Source organism: Bos mutus, chromosome 4, assembly GCF_027580195.1.
Source record: "Bos mutus isolate GX-2022 chromosome 4, NWIPB_WYAK_1.1, whole genome shotgun sequence".
In the NCBI taxonomy this organism is placed as follows: Eukaryota; Metazoa; Chordata; class Mammalia; order Artiodactyla; family Bovidae; genus Bos; species Bos mutus.
Window position 1 is genome coordinate 113,750,655 of NC_091620.1, and position 21,605 is coordinate 113,772,259.

The 21,605-nt window shown below is 43.3% G+C and overlaps 1 protein-coding gene across 1 annotated transcript in view; it reads right to left on the reverse strand.

Annotated features, from left to right (window-relative positions):
* COBL (cordon-bleu WH2 repeat protein) overlaps positions 1–21,605 on the reverse strand; it is a 299,100-nt gene that overhangs the window by 104,174 nt on the left and 173,321 nt on the right.

Sequence of the window (21,605 nt, forward strand, 5' to 3'; positions counted from 1 at the left end):
TTTGAACTAGGCATTCAACATAAAAAACCCCATAGCATTGCTATTTACAACAGCTAAGACATGGAAGCAATCTAAGTCTAAAAATAGATTAATGGATAAAGAAAATGTGGTGTATATATACACACAGTAGAATATTACTCATCCATAAACAGAATGAAATGATGCCATTTGCACCTGGCATACAAAGTGAAGTAAGGTAGACAGAGAAAGATAAATATCATATGATATCACTCACAAGTAAAATCTAAAAGAAAATGATACAAATGAACTTGTTTACCAAACAGAAATAGACTTGCACATAGAAAACAAACTTATGGCTACCAAAGAAGAAAGTAAAGGTGGAATAAATTAGGAGTTTCAGATTAAAATATAGACACTATCGTATATAAAATAGATTAACAACAAAGAGCTACCGTAGAGCACAGGCAACTATACCTGATGTCTTATAATGGAAAAGAATGTGAAAAAGACTATAAAAAGATACATATCTGAATCACTCGCTATGCACCTGAAACTAACACATTTTAAATCAACTATATTTCAATAAAATTAAAAAAAAATTCCAAAACAAAAATCCCACTCACAGGAAAAAATCTTAACTATTCAAGAAATCATAGTTAGCCAGTAAAGTATTAGTTGCTCAGTTGTGTCTGAATCTTTGCAACCCCAAGGACTGTAGCCCATGAGGCTCTTCTGTCCATGGAATTCTCCAGGCAGAAATATTGGAGTGTGTTGCCCTTTCCTTCTCCGGGGATCTTCCTGACCCAGGGATCAAACCCAGGCCTCCTCCATCGCAGGCAGATTACCGTCTCAGCTGTCAGCAGAAGCTCCATAGTCAGCCAGAGCCCCACACTAACACTGCCTCTGTGCAGCTGGTGAGCATGGCAGGGCATTCAGTTTGGTACCATGAGGATTTACATGCTGCCGGCACCTCTGTGGCAACACCACCTGCCTAGAAGCTCTTCTGCAGGGACCCAGAGCACATAGTCAGCAAGGTTGTTTAATTTAAGTGACTCTTCCAACTTGAAAGAAAGAAATACAGCCAAGAGAGCAGTGGACCACGGCATAAACTCGTCTCATCTCGCTAAAGAACAATCCCCAGGCCCCGGTCTTCATCCATGCCATGTACAGGCGCTGAGGGTTTCCAGGCGGCCCTCCTCGTGCTACAGAGTTAAGTGTGCATGAGGTTCATATCTATTTGATGGGGAAGAAGAGAGGCTGGACAAAGAAGGCACCCTATAACGATTACTATTTACCGCAATCCTCTGTGCTTTTCAAGGTTTTTTGTTTTAGCATGTCGTAATTTTCCTAAGTTGTATTTTTTAATGAATTTGCCTATTTAATTTTTCCACATTGTTGGTATAATGTGACACCATTTTCTTATTCTCTTTTTAATGGTGACAGGAGTGATTCATCTTTTATTCTTGATAGAAGTGATTTACATTATCTTTCTTTTTCTTATCAATCTAAATGAGTTGATCTTTTGATTATTTCAAGAAAGCTTTGGTTTTGTTGATTTTTGTCTATTATTTTTCTACTTTGGTTTCTTTAATCACTATTCTTTTCATGTCTCTGTTTTTCTTTTGAATTTGTTTTGTTCTACTATTCCTATCAATTTCAGATAGAACCTTAAATCTTTGCTTTTTATTTTTTATTTATTTCTTTTAATTGGGCTAATTGCTTTACAATATTGTATTGGTTTTTGCCATACATCAACATGAATCCACCACGGGTGGACACGTGTTCCCATCCTGAACCCCCTCCCACCTCAATTTTTTTCCTTTTTCTAATATAAACGTTCAAAGTTATAAAGTTCCCTATAAGCATTGCTGTAGCTGTATTTTGCAAATTTTAATATGCTGTACTTTTGTTTTTATTCAGTTCGAAATTACCTTTGTTGCTTCTTTGACTTAGATCATTATTGTTTACAGATTTATTGAGATACAATTCACATATAACACTGTATAAGTTAAGATGTATAATATAATGATTGGATATACTAATATATTGTGAAATGATCCCCATAATATGGTTTGCGAACATGTTCTTCCCTTTAGGCAGTTTCTATTTTTTTCTTTTTTTGTTAGAACATTTAAGTTCTACTCTCAGTGACTTTCAAGTGTGTAAAATACAGTATAGTTAACTGTAGTTACCAAGCTGTACTTTAGAACTCAGACATATGTGTGTGTGTGTGTGTGTGTGTGTGCGCGTGTCTATCTGAATCACTAGCTATACACCTGAAACTAACACCACATTGTAAATCAACAGTTCTCAGCAGCAGGGTCTTTTCTAATGAGTCGGCTCTTCACATCAGGTGGCCAAATACTGGAGGTTCAGCTTCAGCGTCAGCCCTTCCAATGAGAATATTCAGGATTGACTTTTAGGATTGACTGGTTTGATCTCCTTGCAGTCCAAGGGACTCTCAAGAATATTCTCCAACATCACAGTTCAAAAACATCAATTCTTTGGTGCTCAGCCTTCTTTATGGTCCAACTCTCACATCCATACGTGACTACAGGAAAAACCATAGCTTTGACTACACGGAACTTTGTCAGCAAAGTGATGTCTCTGCTTGCTGTCAAGGTTTGTCATAACTTTTTTTGCAAGAAGCAAGTGTCTTCTATTTTCATCACTGCAGTGATCTTCAGTTCAGTTCAGTTCAGTTGCTCAGTCGTGTCCGACTCTTTGCGACCCCATGAATCGCAGCACGCCAGGCCTCCCTGTCCATCATCAACTCCCGGAGTTCACTCAGATTCATGTCCATTGAGTCAGTGATGCCATTCAGCCATCTCATCCTCTGGTGTTCCCTTCTCCTCCTGCCCCCAATCCCTCCCAGCATCAGAGTCTTTTCCAATGAGTCAACTCTTCGCATGAGGTGGCCAAAGTACTGGAGTTTCAGCTTTAGCATCATTCCTTCCAAAGAAATCTCAGGGCTGATCTCCTTCAGAATGGACTTAGAGCCCAAGAAAATTGAGTCTGTCTCTCTTTCCACTCATTGTTTCCCCATCTATTTGCCATGAAGTGATGGGACTGGATGCCATGATCTTAGTTTTTTGAATTTTAAGTTTTAAATCTACTTTTTCACTCTCCTCTTTCACTTCATCAAGAGCTCTTTAGTTCCTGTTCATTTTCTGCCATAAGGATGGCGTCATCTGCATATCTGTGGTTTGTTATATATATTGAATAATTTTGGCTTGTCTCCTGGACATTTTGAGTGTTTTGCTTACAAGGTGCTGGACTCTCTTATATTCCTACAAAGAGTGTTAATTGTTTTATTTTAAGAGATAACAAGCTGAATGGACTCACAATGAAAATTCTGAAAACTGGCAATTCAAGTTCTTTTATCCTTAGCTAGGCTGCTTGGCCCCCATCTCTTGCATGCATGATTCCATCAGCCAGAGATTTGGGCAAAATTTATTCATAGAATTTATGGTTCTCTGGCTTTCTCTTTTCTGATATTTTTCCCCTCAATTTCTAGAGGCTGATGGCTGTCCTAAACTTAGGTGCTGCTTTTTCAGGTCAGGAATACTGGGGATCATGGACAACTTTCTTGAATCTATATAATTTTCTGTAGCTGCATAAAACACTGCTGTTGTTCAGTTGCCCAGTCATGTCCAACTCTTTGGGACCCCATGGACAAAACATAAGACATTATCCTAGATGTAGTAGTTCAAACACACACGTTTGCTATCTCACAGTCTCTGTGTCAGCAGTGTGAGCATAGCTATGTGGGGTTCCCTGCCTGGGGTCTCAGTCTCTGTGTCAGCAGGGTGAGCATAGCTATGTGGGGTTCCCTGCCTGGGGTCTCAGTCTCTGTGTCAGCAGGGTGAGCACAGCTATGCAGGGTTCCCGGCCTGGGGTCTCACAACGTGTCATCAGGCTGCCTTCCTGCCTGGAACAAGCACTTGCAGGCTCACTGGAGTTGTTGGAAGAGCTCCTTCCCTTGCAGCTGCATGCCCAAGGAGCCTGGCGCTTACTCTGGACTGGGGGCCATCTTCAACTTGGAGACACCACCTGCATTTCCCTGTCACAGGCAGTCTCCTCTTCAAAGGTGGTTCATGTCATGCATGTTCGCTTCTTTGAAGCAAAGGAAGGAATCCCTTTCCTGGTTCTGCTAAGATGGAATCTTATGGTATACAACAAAATGTAACCAAAGAAGAGACGTTCTACCATCTTTACCATATAAGGCGACCTAATCAAGGAAGTGATAGCTGATGACCTGTGTCACACTCTGTGGGTCAGAAGCAAGTTGCAGGACCCCGTGCACCCAAGGACAGGCGGTCACAGGAGGACGTGAAGCTCTGGGAAACACATTAGGTACGCCGGGGCGCCAGGGCCAAAAGTACGTTCTACTGTCGTACAATCTGGGGGCCTTGGAGGTAAAATAACTTCTTCAAAGTTGCACAGGTCAGTGTTGGTAGAGCCTCACATTCACATCCAGGCAAAGCCTGCCTCCTCCTGGAATGCTGCATACAGCCTAACACGTAAACCTGTGCGCTACGCCATGGGAGCAGTCTGGAGTCAGCCACAGAGAAATAGCACTGAAAGAAACATGCCATCTGCAAATCAAGGCTATCCAACCTTCCTGGAGTCGTGTGAAATCACAGCTATATCTGCAACTCAGATACCAAACACAAAGTTAGTTTCTTCATTCCTAGCATTGCCAGAAAGTGTTTTAGTTCCTCTTTTATAATTAAAGTCACCAGTGACCATATCACATCAGAAAGTCTAACAGATGACACAGGCTTGAGTCAGAGAAACCAAAATGTTAGAGGAACTTTATTTGGCAAAGACTGATTCTCTCAGTCTGGCTATCAGGTAAGTTTCTCTGGTGGTTTTATTACTTCTCTTGAATCATCACAGTATTCAAACTCTGTCGTCTTGGATCTGTTGTGATCCTAATAATAATGGGTATAGATAGTAACACAATTTCTAATAGTTTATATGAAGAAGTAGCTGAATACTAATGGAAATGTTAGATTCGTAAATAATAGCTGTAAAGCATCAATTTGAGGACCATGAGAACCAAGTTCTTTTGGAGAAACTGAAACTCACCAGCTGGTGGGGCGGGCAAGGCTGCTAACCACGGGCCCTGGTTTATAAAGTAAGAGGGAGAGGACGAAGCTGTGTTCTTGATCCGCAAGGTCCTTTCACTTCTAAAATTAGAAACTGTGCCTCAAACCTATGTTAATATGGAGACGGGGAATTAAGAAAAGTTTCTAAGGGAGAAAATAAGATTCTGTATCACAAATACAGGTCAACTGTCTGTTGAACGGAAGTCTTTGCTGGAAGCCCTTGCAGCCCCCACATAAACAGGGGTAAATGGCAACAGTCAGTTTTATTTATTTAGGCATTTTCCAAAGACTGTTTCCTTGAAAAGACTATTCATCCATTGCTGTTGTTGTTCAGTCGCCCAGTCGTGTCTGACTGTTTGCAACCTCATGGACTGCATGACACCAGGTCTCTCTATCCCTTACCATTTCCCAAAGTTTGCCCAAGTTCACGTCCATTGCATCGGTGGTGCCATCCAGCCATCTCATCCTCTGAAGCCCCCTTCTCCTTCTGCCCTCAGTCTTTCCCAGCATCAGGAAATTTTTCAATGAGTCAGCTGTTCACATCAGGTGACCAAAATACTGGAATCTCAGCTTCAGCATCAGTCCTTCCAACCAGTATTCAGGGTTGATTTCCCTTCAGATTGACTGGTTTGACCTCCTTACTGTCCAAAGGACTCAGGAGTCTTCTCTAGCACCACCATTTGAAGGCATCAATTCTTCGGTGCTCTGCCTTCTTTATGGTCCAGCTTTCACAACCGTACGTGACATACAGAACTTTAAATATTTGAAAAATCTTGCTAATTTTGCAAGCACTCTTACAAGTCCTATGAATATATCAGCATTTCAGAACAGCTTTGGTTAGGCAGACAAGCGCAGGAGTCATGCTTATTTTACTTCTGTATGAGTGCATGTTCAGTCCTGTCTGACTCTTTACAACCCCATGGACTAGAGCCTGCCAGACTCCTCTGTCCATAGGATTTTCCAGGCAAGAATACTCGAGTGGGTTGGCATTCCCTTCTCCAGGGGATCTTCCTGACCCAGGGATAGAATCTGTGTCTCTCGTGTCTCCTGCACTGGCAGGCAGATTTCTTTACCACTGAGCCACCTGGGAAGCCATTTTACTTCTGAGGACATAGAAATCAGAAAGAGTGATTGGCAAGTCCTTCTAAGTGACTTGTCCAAAGTTGTACAGGCAGCAAGTGGACAAGAATGACCACATGAACTGCAAATGGCTGGAGCTCACCTAAGTACAACTTGCCACTGTTTAACTACTCGCTGCCTTTGCAAAGGCATGCTACATGCTTTCAGACTTCCTGCTGGAGTCCCGTGTTGGTGACTTTAACATATGGGAGGAAGTAAATTCTGTAAATAAAAACAGTTGTATAAAAAAGAAAGAGAAAACCAAAGAGCCCTTTATAATTCCAGCTGGAGCAGCTCAGAGGGAAAGACAGTGTCAAAATGGTGTGACATGTATGAGAAGGAAAGTGCCTGAAGGCGAAAAATGAAGGATTAAAACTCAAGTTATTTCGATGTCAAACAAATCTACCCACTAAAAATGTTTAAGATTGGGACTTCCCTGGTGGTCCAGTGGTTAAGAATCTGCCTTCCGATGTGGGGGACGTGGGTTTGTCCCTTGTCAGGGAACTAAGATCCCACATACAACTAGGGGAACTAAGAGCATGCACCGCAGGCAGAGAGCCCGTATGCCCAGACTACGGTGAAAAGAGGAGACAGAGAAGAAGAAGCCCGTCTCAGTGAAAGATCCTGCTGCAACTAAGATCCTGCGTGCTGTAACCAAGACTCGATGCAGCCAACAATAAACAGCTGAATATTTTAAAAAGATGTTTCAGGCCTCAGTGAACCTTCATAGGGCCATTAAAAATATTTTACCCCAAAATATGCTACAAGTAAGGCATTTGGAGAAAGTATATTTTTCACATTTATGGTAAGAGATTTGACTTTTTAAAGAAAACAGTAAAATCACTTATCATTCAGTAATAAGTGGCAAATCATTATTTTTATTTACAATAAAATATATACAATGAAAACTTCACATCTTAAACAGCTGTAAGTCTACAGTTCAGTTGTTGCTGTTGTTCAGTCATTCAGTCATGTCTGACTCTTTGTGACCCCATGGACAGATCCCCTGTCCTTCACCATCTCCTGAAGTTTGCTCAAACTCATGTCCACTGAGTCAGTGATGCCATCCAATGATCTCAACCTCTGTCTCCCCCTTTTCCTCTTGCCTTCAGTCTTTGCCAGCATCAGGGTCTTTTCTATTGAGTCAGTTCTTTGCATCAGGTGGCCAAAGTATTGGAGTTTCAACTTTAGCATCAGTCCTTCCAATGAATATTCCAGATTAATTTCCTTTAGGATTGACGTCCTTTAGGAGTGACTGGTTGGATCTCCTTGCAGTCCAAGGGACTCTCAAGAGTCTTCTCCAACACCACAGTTCAAAAGCGTCAATTCTTTGATGCTCAGTGTTCTTTATGGTCCAGCAGTTGAGTAGTAAGCACATTCGAATAGTTGCACAATTTCCAGAATTCTTTTTAAAATAGTATTATAGTATTACAGTTATATTTCTTTATAATTTTGCTTAGGTATTTCATTATTGGTTTTGGCTGGGCGGGGTCTTTGCTGCTGAGAATCTGCTCTCCAACTAGAGAGAGTGTGCTTCTCATTGCAGTGGCCTCTCGTTATGGGGCGCGGGTCCAGGGCGCATGGGCTTCAGCAGTTGTGGCTCACGGGCTCAGGTTCAGCTCCCAGGCTCTAGAGCACAGGCTCAATAGTTGCGGTGCTCGGGCTTGGTTGCTTCACAGGATGTGGGATCTTCCCAGACCAGGGATTGAACCCATGTCTCTTGCATTGGTAGGTGGATTCTTTACCACTGAGCCACCAGGGAAGCCCCAGAACTCTTTTTATCTTGCAAAATGGAACCTCTATACCCCTTAAACAACTACCTCCTCCCCTCCCCCAGTCCCTGATGGTTCTAGGCATTTTGCCCTGGGAATCTTTGCATTAAGCACTTTTGCTGCACAACAATTGACGGTAAGACACTTTTGCCATGAAAGATAAAACAGCAAAATAAATTAAAATTTTAAATTAAAAATAACAAGGATATAATGCAACATGAACATGAAAAACAAGATTTTAAAAAGATTTATTGTGAAAATGAAAATATAATAAATATTTGAATATATTTAAACTGTGTGTAGATTCATGGTTATAGTTGAGTCAGGCATATCTTAGAGAAAGCAATGCTACTCCTTGCCTCAAAGGATTCAGAATTTAACACTGGGCTTAAGTTATTTACAATATTTAAAATGTGCTCTAAGTCTCTTCTTATTTCCCTGGAAATAAACAGAACAGACGAGGGAGGTTGTTATTCCTTGTCAATGTGTGTAATGTCCACACCTGGTAGCCCACATCTGGGCTGCATTTAAATGTTCCATCACAAGCCTCATTTTATATTTCATGAAATCGTCTGAGCCAGATTCTGTGCCAAACGGCAAAATTCTGGCTACATGATGTTCTCCACTATCAATTGCAAAAACTGTTAGAAACTTGTATTCATCAGGAATCACCTAGTCATTCCTTTTTAGGGGTACAGGAAGTGTTTGATTCTTTCGCCTCCAACTTCTAATATTGCTTAATTTGATGGAGGTGGCCTGAAGGAATAAACTGCTGTATGTAAATTAGCCAAAGCTATCACTGATGCTCTTGAAGACTGTTGTGAATTTTATTTTTATTGTTTATCTTTGATGGCAAAACTGTCTTACAGTGAAACTGTCCAGGGCAAAGGTGTTTCTGGCAAAACTACCAGCAGGGCTTCTGAAACTCCCATGCTGCTTCCTGTCCCTGTGATCCAACTGCTCTGTGTAGCTCACAGAGGAGAAATCAGACAGTGTTTATCTTTTTCTTATGGGCACAGCGACCTTTTGTTTCAAGCGTAAAGTTCATCCACGCTATAGAATGTGTTATTTTACTTGCTTTTTAAGGTTGCTAATATCCCATGCAGAGACAGGGATAGACCTAGAGATGTTGTATGTTAATGCATATATGTGGCATCTGGAAAAATGATACAGATGATCTCATTTGCAAGGCAGAAATAGCGACACAGACGTAGAGAAGAAACGTAAGGACACCAAGGGGGGAGGGGTGGTGGGATGAATTGGGAGAATGGGATTAGCATACAGAACCTACAGGTATAGAGCAGATAACTGAGGAGAACCGACTGTGCAGCACAGCGGACTCTGCTCAGCGCTCTGTGGTGACCTGAACGGGAAGGAGATCTGGAGAAGAGGGGCTATACACACAGCTGAGACACTCTGCTGTACAGCAGAAACTAACACAACGCTGAAAGCAACTACACTGCAATAACAATTAATTTAAAAATATCCCGTGGTGTGTATAGACCACGTTTCGTTCTCCGTTCGCCCACTGGAGGACACCGACAGTTTGCTTCAGCCTCTTGGCTACTGCCAATTACATGGATCTGTCTTTTGCTTATGCATTCAGAAGGAATTGCTAGATCATATTTTACTTTTAACGTTTTGAAAAACTGTTATATGGTTCTCCACAGTGGCTGCACCATTTTATATTCCCACCAACACGGCGCAAAAGTTCCAGTGAAGTTCCATCCTCAACCACACTTGTTATTGGCTGGGTGTTATTGTTATTGTTGTCTGTTCTGAGAGGAGTCATGCTGACGGGTGTGACGTGGTATCTCATTTTGGTTTTGATCTGCTTTACCCTGACGTTCAGTGATGTCAAATATCTTTTCGGGTGCTAACTGGCCCTTTGCATACTTTCTTAAAAGAAATCTCAAATCACGTCCTTCACCCATTTTTAAACAGGTTGTTCATTTTTTTGTTGAGTTACAGGAGTTCATTATATATTCTGGACATTAACTTTTTCAGATATATGATTTACAAATATTTTCTTCCATTGCATAGGTTGCCTCTTTACTCTGTTGATCATGTCCTTTGATGCACGGAAGTAAAAGCTTCACAGACACTAAAACTGTGAACTTGGCTGGGCAGTAAATCAAATGTTTCTAAACATGAAGATAAGTTAACCACAGTAAGCCCAGATAAGGTGAGGCTGAGGTGGGTATGGAAGTTCAGGACAAGCTGGGGCTTGGGTGAAAGGTCTGTACCGTCCCAAATTTCCAAAGGTTGAATGATGCTTCAAAGGAAGGAAACAAGGTCTTTTATATTTTAGATTTAAAATATTGATTTGTATTCTAAAACCCACTTCTCTGACTATGGATTACCAAAGTGACTGGGAAGAATCATGAAAATACTTGGATAGAAAGAAGTGAGATTTAAAGGTAGAAAAATAATGAAACCATATTTTTGCCAAGTTCTCTTTCTAATGAGAAACAGACTGACTGCTGACACGATCGACAAGCAAAACCGAAGTGATGAAAGGACAAAGAATGAGGTAAGAACAACGTATCTGAACAGTGAATATTTCAACCACACAACTGTGATGCAAAGCCTAGCTGTTCATTTCCTCTGTCATTGAAGCATCAATGTGTAGAATAGCAAGCTCACTGATCATTTTGATTTTATCAAAGACACCTCCATGTAATGTCACTCTCTGATGGACAGGGAGGCCTGGCGTGCTGTGGTTCATGGGGTCGCAAAGAGTCGGACACGACCGAGCGACTGAACTGAACTGAATGACAGCTAAAAATATACAAGAATCTAATCTTCTTCCAACAAAGATTGGTTTCTTTAGCTGGAAGTGTCAGGCAGGAAATGACCCATAACAAAAGGTAGAAGCGAAACAGCTAAAATAGCCCAGTTTCCTTTCTCTGCAAGCTCTCATCGCGGATTCCCTATTATGTCCACTCAAGGAAGTTCGTTGGCCGCAGGACTGTTTTCACAGCCTCTGCCATGGGACCCCCACAGCTTCCTGGGGATGTTTGTTTAGGCAAAGGAGCTGGACTTCCTCTAAAGAACAATGCGGCCCCATCTTCGCCACCTCCAGGGGAGAAGGAAATACCCCAACACCAGAGGTGACATTCTCAGTGTTTCCACTTCCAGCGTTTTTAAAAAGATCATTCTGTACCATGATAAATTTTGTATTTGCTTCTCCATATTTTAGAATGTAAACAAAACCTATTCTTGGGTGTTTACTGCAAAGAGAATTAGTGCAAACCCATTCTTTAGTTTTCTTAGTTCTGTTTATGTACTAAACTGACAGAGATACTTCATATTCGAAACATTTGAAGGCTAAGTGAACATTCTTTTTAAAAATATACACAGAAAGGCAGTTTGCCTAGATCCAAAAGAACTTTACATAGCCCCTACTTGTTTTATTCTTCACTCTTGTCAAGACTTTTGAAGTCTTATAACATATAGCAGATAAACAGATACTTTATAGTGGGGGTGAGGGCTGCTAAAAACAGACAAGGCATGTCAGAAAATCAGATCTACATATTTGAGTTTTACTGGTTGATCTATATTCAGGGTTTGGCCATGTCTGCAGTGAAGGCTTGGCACTTCATCTCTTATACTATGAGTTTAATATGGGTTTCAGACTTATATATGGGTCAGGTTATATATATATATCTTACTGGTCCTGGTGAGTCAGGTAAAATTAACCCTGTTTATCCAGCAGTTTCTACCCAGAAAACAGGATCACACAGGACAGGAGCCCAGCCTTGTCCATCAGCCGCTTGCCAGTTTGGTTTAACTTCCTTGACAGAGGGCACATATGGAGGTGAACTGGGTCTATCCTGATTCTGCCAGATACACTACCTGATGCACCACTTCCAGGGCAAGCAGACTGGGTCACTGAGAAAGGGTCCCAGAAACTCTGAGCGCTCAGAAACCCCTTTGCTGAAGCACGCAGCAAGAGTGGTGTGCCATGGAGCAGAAACAGAAACTTCCCTCAAGATTTTTAGGATAGCTTTTAATCTTTGGGTTTCAGTTCTCCAACAGCAAACACATGATCTCTGTGGCAATGAAGAGGGAATTAGCGAGCTCTTCCATCTCACTTGAGAATCTGCATCAGAGGCGACCACCTAGCAGAATGCGTGCTGCCCTCCTCTACGCCTCCTCCTGCACAGCGGGGACTGGAGCCTGCATGTCTCACTGGAGCAAAGCCCCAATCCCCCCCACCACCCGCCACAGCTGCTTGGTTCCCTCTGACCCTGCTCAGCACCCACGCAGGACAGCTCCCTGCAGGAGATGCCTGAAGACCCTGGGTGACCCTGTGACCCCCTTTCCCCTCAGGGAATCTCAGTGTCATCACCGGCACAACGAAGATAAGAGCAGTGCAGAGATATTACAAAGACGAAGTTAACTGATGTACATCAAGGCTGAGCACTGTAGCTGAAACGCAGCCAGCACTGAACGGGAGCTGGTCATTATAACTGTTTCACGCTAACCTTGGGGCCGGTTAGCTGTCAGATGAGGTGCCTTCTCTGCCCATGAGCCATGGAAGGGCTTTATGCTGGTGAGGGGATGCTCTATGAGGTCGGTCTGGACACATGACCTCTCAATTGAAACTGATATAACATTTAAACACTCCTGGCTGGGCTCACAATCTTTTTCCACTAGGACTTGACCCATGATCCATGTACCACCCAGCAAGGAAGGAAGTTAGAAGTGACACCTTCACCCAGTCTAGCCTCTGGCCCCTGGCTGGACCAATCTGATGATCTCCCAGAGATGAGGATCAGGTGGGACCGTCTGGATCAAAATCAGCAGTGCCTGTGGGGGCTTCCCATGGGATAGGCTGCTGTCACTATATTTGATTCTGTGTCACACTCTCCCCATCCCCACGAGGTCCCACGAGGGCCATTCTCTGGGATTTGTGTGTGTGGGGGGTGCGCAGGACATTTTTATACCAATTAAATATTGAGAACTTTTAAAATATTATATGTCATTTGTCCTTGAATTCCTTATGGCCAAGAAAACTGGTTTACATGAAAACAGAAACTCAGTATTCTTTTGTTATGGACTGAATTCTGCCTCCACAAAATGCACATGTTGAAGCCCTAACCCTTGGGACCTCAGAACGTGACTGCATCTGGAGATGGGGACTTTAAAGAGGTGAAGTGAAGTGAAGTGAAAGTCACTCAGTCGTGTCCGACTCTTAGCAACCCCATGGATTATACAGTCCATGAAATTCTCCAGGCAAGAATACTGGAGTGGGTAGCCTTTCCCTTCTCCAGAGGATCTTCCCAACCCAGGGATCAAACCCAGGTCTCCCGCATTGAAGGCAGATTCTTTACCAGCTGAGCCACAAGGGAAGCCCCTTTAAAGATGTGATCAAGTTAAAATGAGGTCATCGGGGTGGCTCCCAACCCAAATGACTGGTATCCCACAGAAGAAGGGTGGACACACACACACGTGGGGACACAGCAGGAGGACGGCTGTCAACGAACCAAGAGAGGCCTCAGCTGAACGGACCCGTGCAGACACCCTGAGCCCAGCGCTGAGCCTCAAGAACGGTGAGAGCTCAAGCTCCCTGACGGAGTTCTGCGAGGGCGGTCCAAGAAGACTGGCCACTGTAACACAGCTGTCGGCAGGCACTATTTGAGGTAAAAATTCAGGCCATGTCAGAGTCCACGAGGCTGTCCAGAGACAGTGCTTCAGCCTTACTCCTTAGTTTTCTCACTGCTGTGACCTTGAGCAAGTCACGTACGCTTCAGGGGCCCCGTGAGCCATTAGATGTGACCCTGACTCCACAAGAGGGGGTGAGACCATTTAAGATCGTGAAGCGGCATCTCCATGACAACGTCAGCAAGTGCTAAATCTGCCACCCCATGTTTCCCCCACATACTCACCGCTTCCTCCCATGACTCTGCCTGACAAAAAATTCTTCCCCCATGCACTAAACCAAACATTTGCAGCATGTTCACATGTTGCTTCCCATCCTATCTTCTGGGACCTGAGCACAGGAACTCAAATGTCTGGACACAGCTGTCATGTTCCAGCGAGACTTTCCCTTTCTCAATATTCTAATATTCTAAATTCCGCTGTTTTTAGAAATAAGCAGATGACATGATCCTCTACATAGAAAACCCTAAAGACTCCACCAGAAAATTACTAGAACTAATCAATGATTATAGTAAAGTTGCAGGATATAAAATCAACACACAGAAATCCCTTGCATTCCTATACACTAATAATGAGAAAACAGAAAGAGAAATTAAGGAAACAATTCCATTCACCATTGCAACGAAGAGAATAAAATACTTAGGAATATATCTACCTAAAGAAACTAAAGACCTATATATAGAAAAAACTATAAAACACTGGTGAAAGAAATCAAAGAGGACACTAATAGATGGAGAAATATACCATGTTCATGGATTGGAAGAATCAATATAGTGAAAATGAGTATACTACCCAAAGCAATTTATAGATTCAATGCAATCCCTATCAAGCTACCAACAGTATTCTTCACAGAGCTAGAACAAATAATTTCACAATTTGTATGGAAATACAAAAAACCTCGAATAGCCAAAGCGATCTTGAGAAAGAAAAATGGAACTGGAGGAATCAACCTACCTGACTTCAGGCTCTACTACAAAGCCACAGTTATCAAGACAGTATGGTACTGGCACAAAGACAGAAATATAGATCAATGGAACAAAATAGAAAGCCCAGAGATAAATCCACGCACATATGGACACCTTATCTTTGACAAAGGAGGCAAGAATATACAGTGGATTAAAGACAATCTCTTTAACAAGTGGTGCTGGGAAATCTGGTCAACCACTTGTAAAAGAATGAAACTAGAACACTTTCTAACACCATATACAAAAATAAACTCAAAATGGATTAAAGATCTCAACATAAGACCAGAAACTATAAAACTCCTAGAGGAGAACATAGGCAAAACACTCTCTGACATACATCACAGCAGGATCCTCTATGACCCACCTCCCAGAATATTGGAAATAAAAGCAAAAAATAAACAAATGGGACCTAATTAAACTTAAAAGCTTCTGCACATCAAAGGAAACTATTAGCAAGGTGAAAAGACAGCCTTCAGAATGGGAGAAAATAATAGCAAATGAAGCAACCGACAAACAACTAATCTCAAAATATACAAGCAACTCCTACAGCTCAACTCCAGAAAAATAAATGACCCAATCAAAAAATGGGCCAAAGATCTAAATAGACATTTCTCCAAAGAAGACATACAGATGGCTAACAAACACTTGAAAAGATGTTCAACATCACTCTTTATCAGAGAAATGCAAATCAAAACCACTATGAGGTACCATTTCACACCAGTCAGAATGGCTGCGATCCAAAAGTCTACAAATAATAAATGCTGGAGAGGGTGTGGAGAAAAGGAACCCTCTTACACTGTTGGTGGAATGCAAATTAGTACAGCCACTATGGAGAACAGTGTGGAGATTCCTTAAAAACTGGAAATAGAACTGCCTTATGATCCAGCAATCCCACTGCTGGGCATACACACTGAGGAAACCAGAAGGGAAAGAGACACGTGTACCCCAATGTTCATCGCAGCACTGTTTATAATAGCCAGGACATGGAAGCAACCTAGATGTCCATCAGCAGATGAATGGATAAGAAAGCTGTGGTACATATACACAATGGAGTATTACTCAGCCATTAAAAAAGAATACATTTGAATCAGTTCTAATGAGGTGGATGAAACTGGAGACTATTATACAGAGTGAAGTAAGCCAGAAGGAAAAACATAAATACAGTATACTAACGCATGTATATGGAATTTAGAAAGATGGTAACGATAACCCTGTGTACGAGACAGCAAAAGAGACACTGATGTATAGAACAGTCTTATGGACTCTGTGGGAGAGGGTGGGAAGATTTGGGAGAATGTCATTGAAACATCTGAAATGTCATGTATGAAACGAGATGCCAGTCCAGGTTCAGTGTACGATGCTGGATGCTTGGGGCTGGTGCGCTGGGAAGGCCCAGGGGATGGTATGGGAGGTTGGGAGGGAGGAGGGTTCAGGATGGGGAGCATGTGATTTTTTTTAAAAATAAAATTTAAAAAAAAAAAAATAAATAAATAAAAAAAAAAAAAAAAAAGAAATAAGGGGTGGTCATTCCCAGACTCCTAATCTCCAGAGTGTTCTCCTCTGGGCATGGTTAGCTGTTTCTCTCACGGTATGGCTCAGACACACGGCCGCCTGGGGCAAACGTTGTCAGTACCAGCACTCCCCATCGCCACGCTCCTGCTGGTGTGGCTCAGGCTGCTGGAAACGTGGTGGTGCCTCATCCCCAGCATCCACTCACCTTCCTCAGGGGTTCCTGCCCTGGACACAGCGGGCCCCGGGCCAGCCCTGGACAGGAGGAGGGGCTGACAAGACCTGGGGATGGGTGACTCTTGTCCAGGGCCCACAGCACAGGGACCATCGCAACGACATCTCAGGGCCACTAGAATCCTGCACGGAGCCCGAACCCCACCCGCTGAAGCCCTGCCAGCACGCCCGGTCTCTCTGTCCTCCTGTCCGTCTGCTTCGTCCACATCAGCCTCCAGCTGCATCACCCATGTGAGTCACTAAGTCAAACAGGACCATTTAGCTTGTTTCCACATTGGAGTTATTATAAACAGTGCTGCAGTGAACAGCACTCTTTGAATGATGATTTTCTCTGGGTATATGCCCAGGAGTGGGACTGCTGGATCGTATGGCAACTCTAGTTTTAGCTTTTTAAGGAATTTCCATACTGTTCTCCACAGTGGCTGTATCAGTTTACACTGCCGACAGTATGGGGCGGTCCCTTTTCTCCACACCCTCTTCAGCATTTATTGTTAGTGGATTTTTTTGTTGACGGCCATTCTGACCAGTGTGAGGTGATACCTCATCATAGTTTCGATTTGCCTTTCTCTAAAAACTAGTGATGTTGGGAATCTTTTTATGTTCCTGTTGGCCATTTGTAGTTCTTCCTTGGAGAAATGTCTATTTAGATCTTTTGCCCATTTTTCGATTTGGTTGTTTCTTCTTCGTTTTTATATTGAGCTGCATGAGCTGTTTGTATATTTTGGAGATTCATCCTTTGTCAATCACATTCTTTGCAAAGAGTATCTCCCATTCTGAAGACTGTCTTTTTATGGTTTCCTTTGCTGTGCAAAAGCTTGTAAGTTTAATTATGTCCTGCCTGTGTATTTTTTTTTTTTTTTTAATTTTCATTACTCTTGGAGCTGGGTCAAAAAAATCTTGCTGTGGTTTGTGTTAAAGAATGTTCTGTTTTCCTCTAAGAGTTTTATAGTTTTATAGCATTACATTTAGGTCTTTAATCCATTTTGAGTTTATTTTTGTGTATGACAGGAAGTGTTCTAATTTCATTCTTTTACATGTCGCTGTCCAGTTTTCCCAGCACCACTTATTGAAGAGACTGTCTTTCCTCCATTGTATATTCTTGCCTCTTCTGTCATACTTTAGGTGAATCTAGGTGCATGGGTTTATTTCTGAGTTTTCTATCCTGTTCCATCAATCTATATTTCTGTTTTTGTGCCAGTACCATACTGTCTTGATTATTGTAGCTTTGTAGTATAGTCTGAAGTCAGGGTGCCTGCATTCTCCAGCTCTGTTTTTCTTTCTCAAGATTGCTTTTTGTGTTTCCATTCAAATTATAAAATTTTTTTCTTCCAATTCGTGAAAAATACCCTTGGTAATTTGACAAGGAATGCATTAAATCTTTAGACTGCTTTGGGTAGAATAGCCATTTTCACAACAGTGATTCTTCCAACCCCAAAACATGGTATAGCTCTCCATTTGCTTGTGTCATATTTGATCTCTTTCATTAGTATCTTACAGGTCCTTTGCCTCCTTATGTAGGTTTATTCATATTTTGCTCTTTCTATTGCAATAGTAAATGGTATATTTTCCTTAATTTCTTTTTCTGATCTTTTGTTGTTAGTGTATAGGAATGCAAGAGATTTCTTGCATTAATTTTGTATCCTACAACTTTTCCAAATTCACTGATTAGGTCTAGTAATTTTCTGGTAGTATCTTTTGGGTTTTCTATGTATATTATTGTGTCATCTGCAAGCAGTGATAGTTTCAACTGTCCTTTTCCACTTCGTATTCCTTTTATTCTTTCTCTTCTGATTGCCATAGCTAGGACTTCCAAAACTATGTTGAATAATAGTTTAGAGAATAGGCACCCTTGTCTTGTTCATGATCTTAGAGGAAATGTTTTCAGTTTTTCACCATTGAGAATAATGTTTGCTGTGGACTTGTCATATATGGCTTTTATTATGTTGAGGTAGATTTCCTCTTTGCCCACTTTCTGAGAGTTTTTATTATAAACGAGTGTTGAATTTTGTAAAGAGATTTTGTCCATCAGTAGATGAAGTGGAAAAATATGGTGTGATACACATATACAATGGAATATTGTGCAATTTGCAGAGATGTGGATAGACCTAGAGATTGCCATACTCAGTGAAGTAAGAGAAAAACAATACTGTATAATATCACTTACATGTGGAAACTAGAAAAATGATAACAGATGAACTTATCTGCGAAGCAGAAATAGAGACAGATGTAGAGAATGAATGTAGTATGGACACCAAGGGGAAAAGGAGGGTGGGAGTAACGGGGAGATTGTGATTGACATATATACACTACTATGTATAAAATAGATAACTAATGTAATCCTACTGTATAGCACAGGGAACTCTACTCAGTGCTCTGTGGTGACCTAAATGGGAAGGAAATCCAAAAAAGAAGGAATATATGTATACATATGGCTGATTCACTTTGCTATAAGGTAGAAACTGATGCACTGTAAAGCAACTAAACTCCAATAAAAATTAAAGAATGAAATAACACCTATATGATTAAAAAAACAAACAAACCTAAACAAAACACAAAGCTCAGTCTCTCTGGACTGGTCACCGGAGAGCTCCCCCTAGACAGATGACTCATTTACTGAGCCTGGAGACAAGTTTGTGTGGTCTCCCCTGAGTCTCCTTAGCGCACACTTCTCTCTGCTACTCAAGTGCTTATGGGGGTCTGCTGCCTGTCTGTGAGTGAAGCCTGGGACTGAATGAGGGATACGTTACTGTCCCAGGACTGGCCAAGTGCACAGCAGATCCGTGCTGTGTGCTGAGACCATGGGCAGGGATGAGGTGCTGTGGGCTTCTCTGGACTGTCACCAGGGGTCCCTTCACATACTAACACATCACCGACCTCTGCTGAGGATTTCTCTGAGAAGAGCTGACAACAAGGGTAGTCCTAACAGACCCTGAACTGGGAAATCACAAACACTGCAAGATGCATTCTGCATCACAATGTCTTGGACCAGATCCTTCTCCCATGAAGAGGGACAGAAGCCATGCAGAAGGCTATGCACTGCCCCCAACAAATCAAGGAGACTTTGTGCTCTGCTAATGGGGAGGATGCAGTTGGGAAAAGTGAGTTTTCTTTGGGCAGGAAGTCACTCATTGCACCTGCTTGGGATCCAAACTCTGGAGTGGGGCCCTGCTGTGGGGAGAAGATGCTTGCGTGTCTTGGTTTGAGTAAGACTTCTGAATTTTCCTAAGAAACATTCCCCAAAAGCTCAGAGACAACACATAGAAGGAGCTACAAGGTCTGCCAGGGCGAGATGCTGGATGGAGGCCTCCCTTCCTTCCTGGAGGACAGAGGAGGGGCTTTACTGCCTGGGGTCTAGGAGGCCAGGGCAGGGAGTTGGGTTCACTCAGCTCCTCTGGGAAGCCACATTGTTAGGGACTGACCTCGAGCTGGACACAAAATGTGCTCTCTGTCCTGTTCCTGACCTCCACTGGAGGGAAAGGCACTACAAAATGGAAAGGAAACAGCCCTCCCAAGGCTCTGCAGACAGATGGACGCTGAAGGGTGTGGTCTTGTTCAGTGGTGGATGAGGGGCCTCCTGCCACATCCAAGAGAAAGTTCCAGCTGCTGGCCTGGGCCTGTGATGGCAAGTCTGTTCAAACTCCAGGGCCAGCCCTAGAGACACAGAACCCCCCCCCCCCCAACTTCCTGCTGACACGCTCTTCTTCTCCCATGTCTGGTCTATCTCTTACAAACTCCCAGAGGAAAGGTGTTTGCAGGTGAAGGAGGGCTGCGCTCTCCTCTGGTTAAGGGGGTGATCTGCAAGGGGGACAGCCAGTGGGGCTGCAGGAAGCAGAGCTGGGCTGGTTTGATTTCACTGTCCTGGGCTGTGTGGCCTCTGAGTCCCCTCACTCACATGGAGAAGGGATGTCATCCTCAGCAAACGTGCCAGGATGGCGCTGATGGTAAAATCGAACCATTTGTGGGGAAGTGTACAGGTAGTGCCGGTGGTAAAGAACCCGCCTGCCAATGCAGGTAGATGTAAGAGACACAGGTCTGATACTGGGTTCAATGCCTCCATGCCCCTGGAGGAGGGCATGGCAACCCACTCCAGTATTCTTGCCTGGAAAACTCCATGGACAGAGGAGCCTGGCGGGCTACAGTCCATGGGGTTGCAAAGTCAGACATGACTGAAGCAACTTAGCATGCATGCACATACTTTACATAGGGCTTCCCTGGGGATTCAGATGGAATCTGCCTGCAGTGCAGGAGACCTGGGTTCGATCCCTGGGTTGGGAAGATCCCCTGGAGAAGGAAATGGCTACTCACTCCAGTATTCTTGCCTGGAGAATTCCATATATATGGTGAAAATGGTGTCACACACATGCATACATTATGGGCATTATTCTGAAGAAACATGAGTGAGAAGCTTTGGAAGACCAACCTGACAGAAGGAAATCTAAGAGGATATACAGATAACAGAAAAATGTGGGCTGTAGGAAAAGACTGAATACAAGAAGAGGGGAGAGGTGGACGGAGGGGCTGAGGGAGAGAAGGAACTAGAGCTCCGCTGTGCTGGGCTCCGTCTGCATCTCCCCCTTTATCTCCACACTGTGGTGTCTCTGCACCCACTGAGCAGAAGAGCGCCGGTGCACGAGGGGCGTCCCCAGCCCCGCCCCAGCTCTGGGCACCGCGCCCCTCTGCCAGCCCTGCTGCTCCTCACGAGGCTCCAGGAGGCGGGGCTCCGTGTCACGTGCCCTGTTCTGCCCCTCCTTCCGAGGACTGGAGGCCGCGATGAGCCTTCCCATCTCAGAGGGCCCCCTACTCCCCAAGGTCCCCTTGCAGCAGGCTTGTGCTCTGGCCCCAGCCACCCACCTGCTCGCTACTCGGCCCCGCCCCCACCCCCGCCGTCCCTGCGCCTGCTCGGGTCCACAGCAGACCGTGCAAGGCCATTTCCAGCTCGGCACTGCAGGCGTGGTCCGGAGGAGCTGCCCTTTCTCAACGGGCTTCTGGAGCAAAGCAATCCTTTAGCCAACTGCATATACGTTCTGAAATCAGTGCTTTTCACTTAGAGAGGGCCCATCGATAGGCAGCTGATACATGAGTGATGCATGTATGACACAGTTAATGTAAACATTTACTGATGGAATGGCTTGGTGTGAGATGTTGGAGACAGGTCAGTGAATAAAGAAATAAAACCTCCTTCCAGGGCTGACACATTAGTGGCTACAAGACAAACAGAACAGGGGAAGGACACAGAGAGTGACATGGGGCAAGGGCCCCAGAGA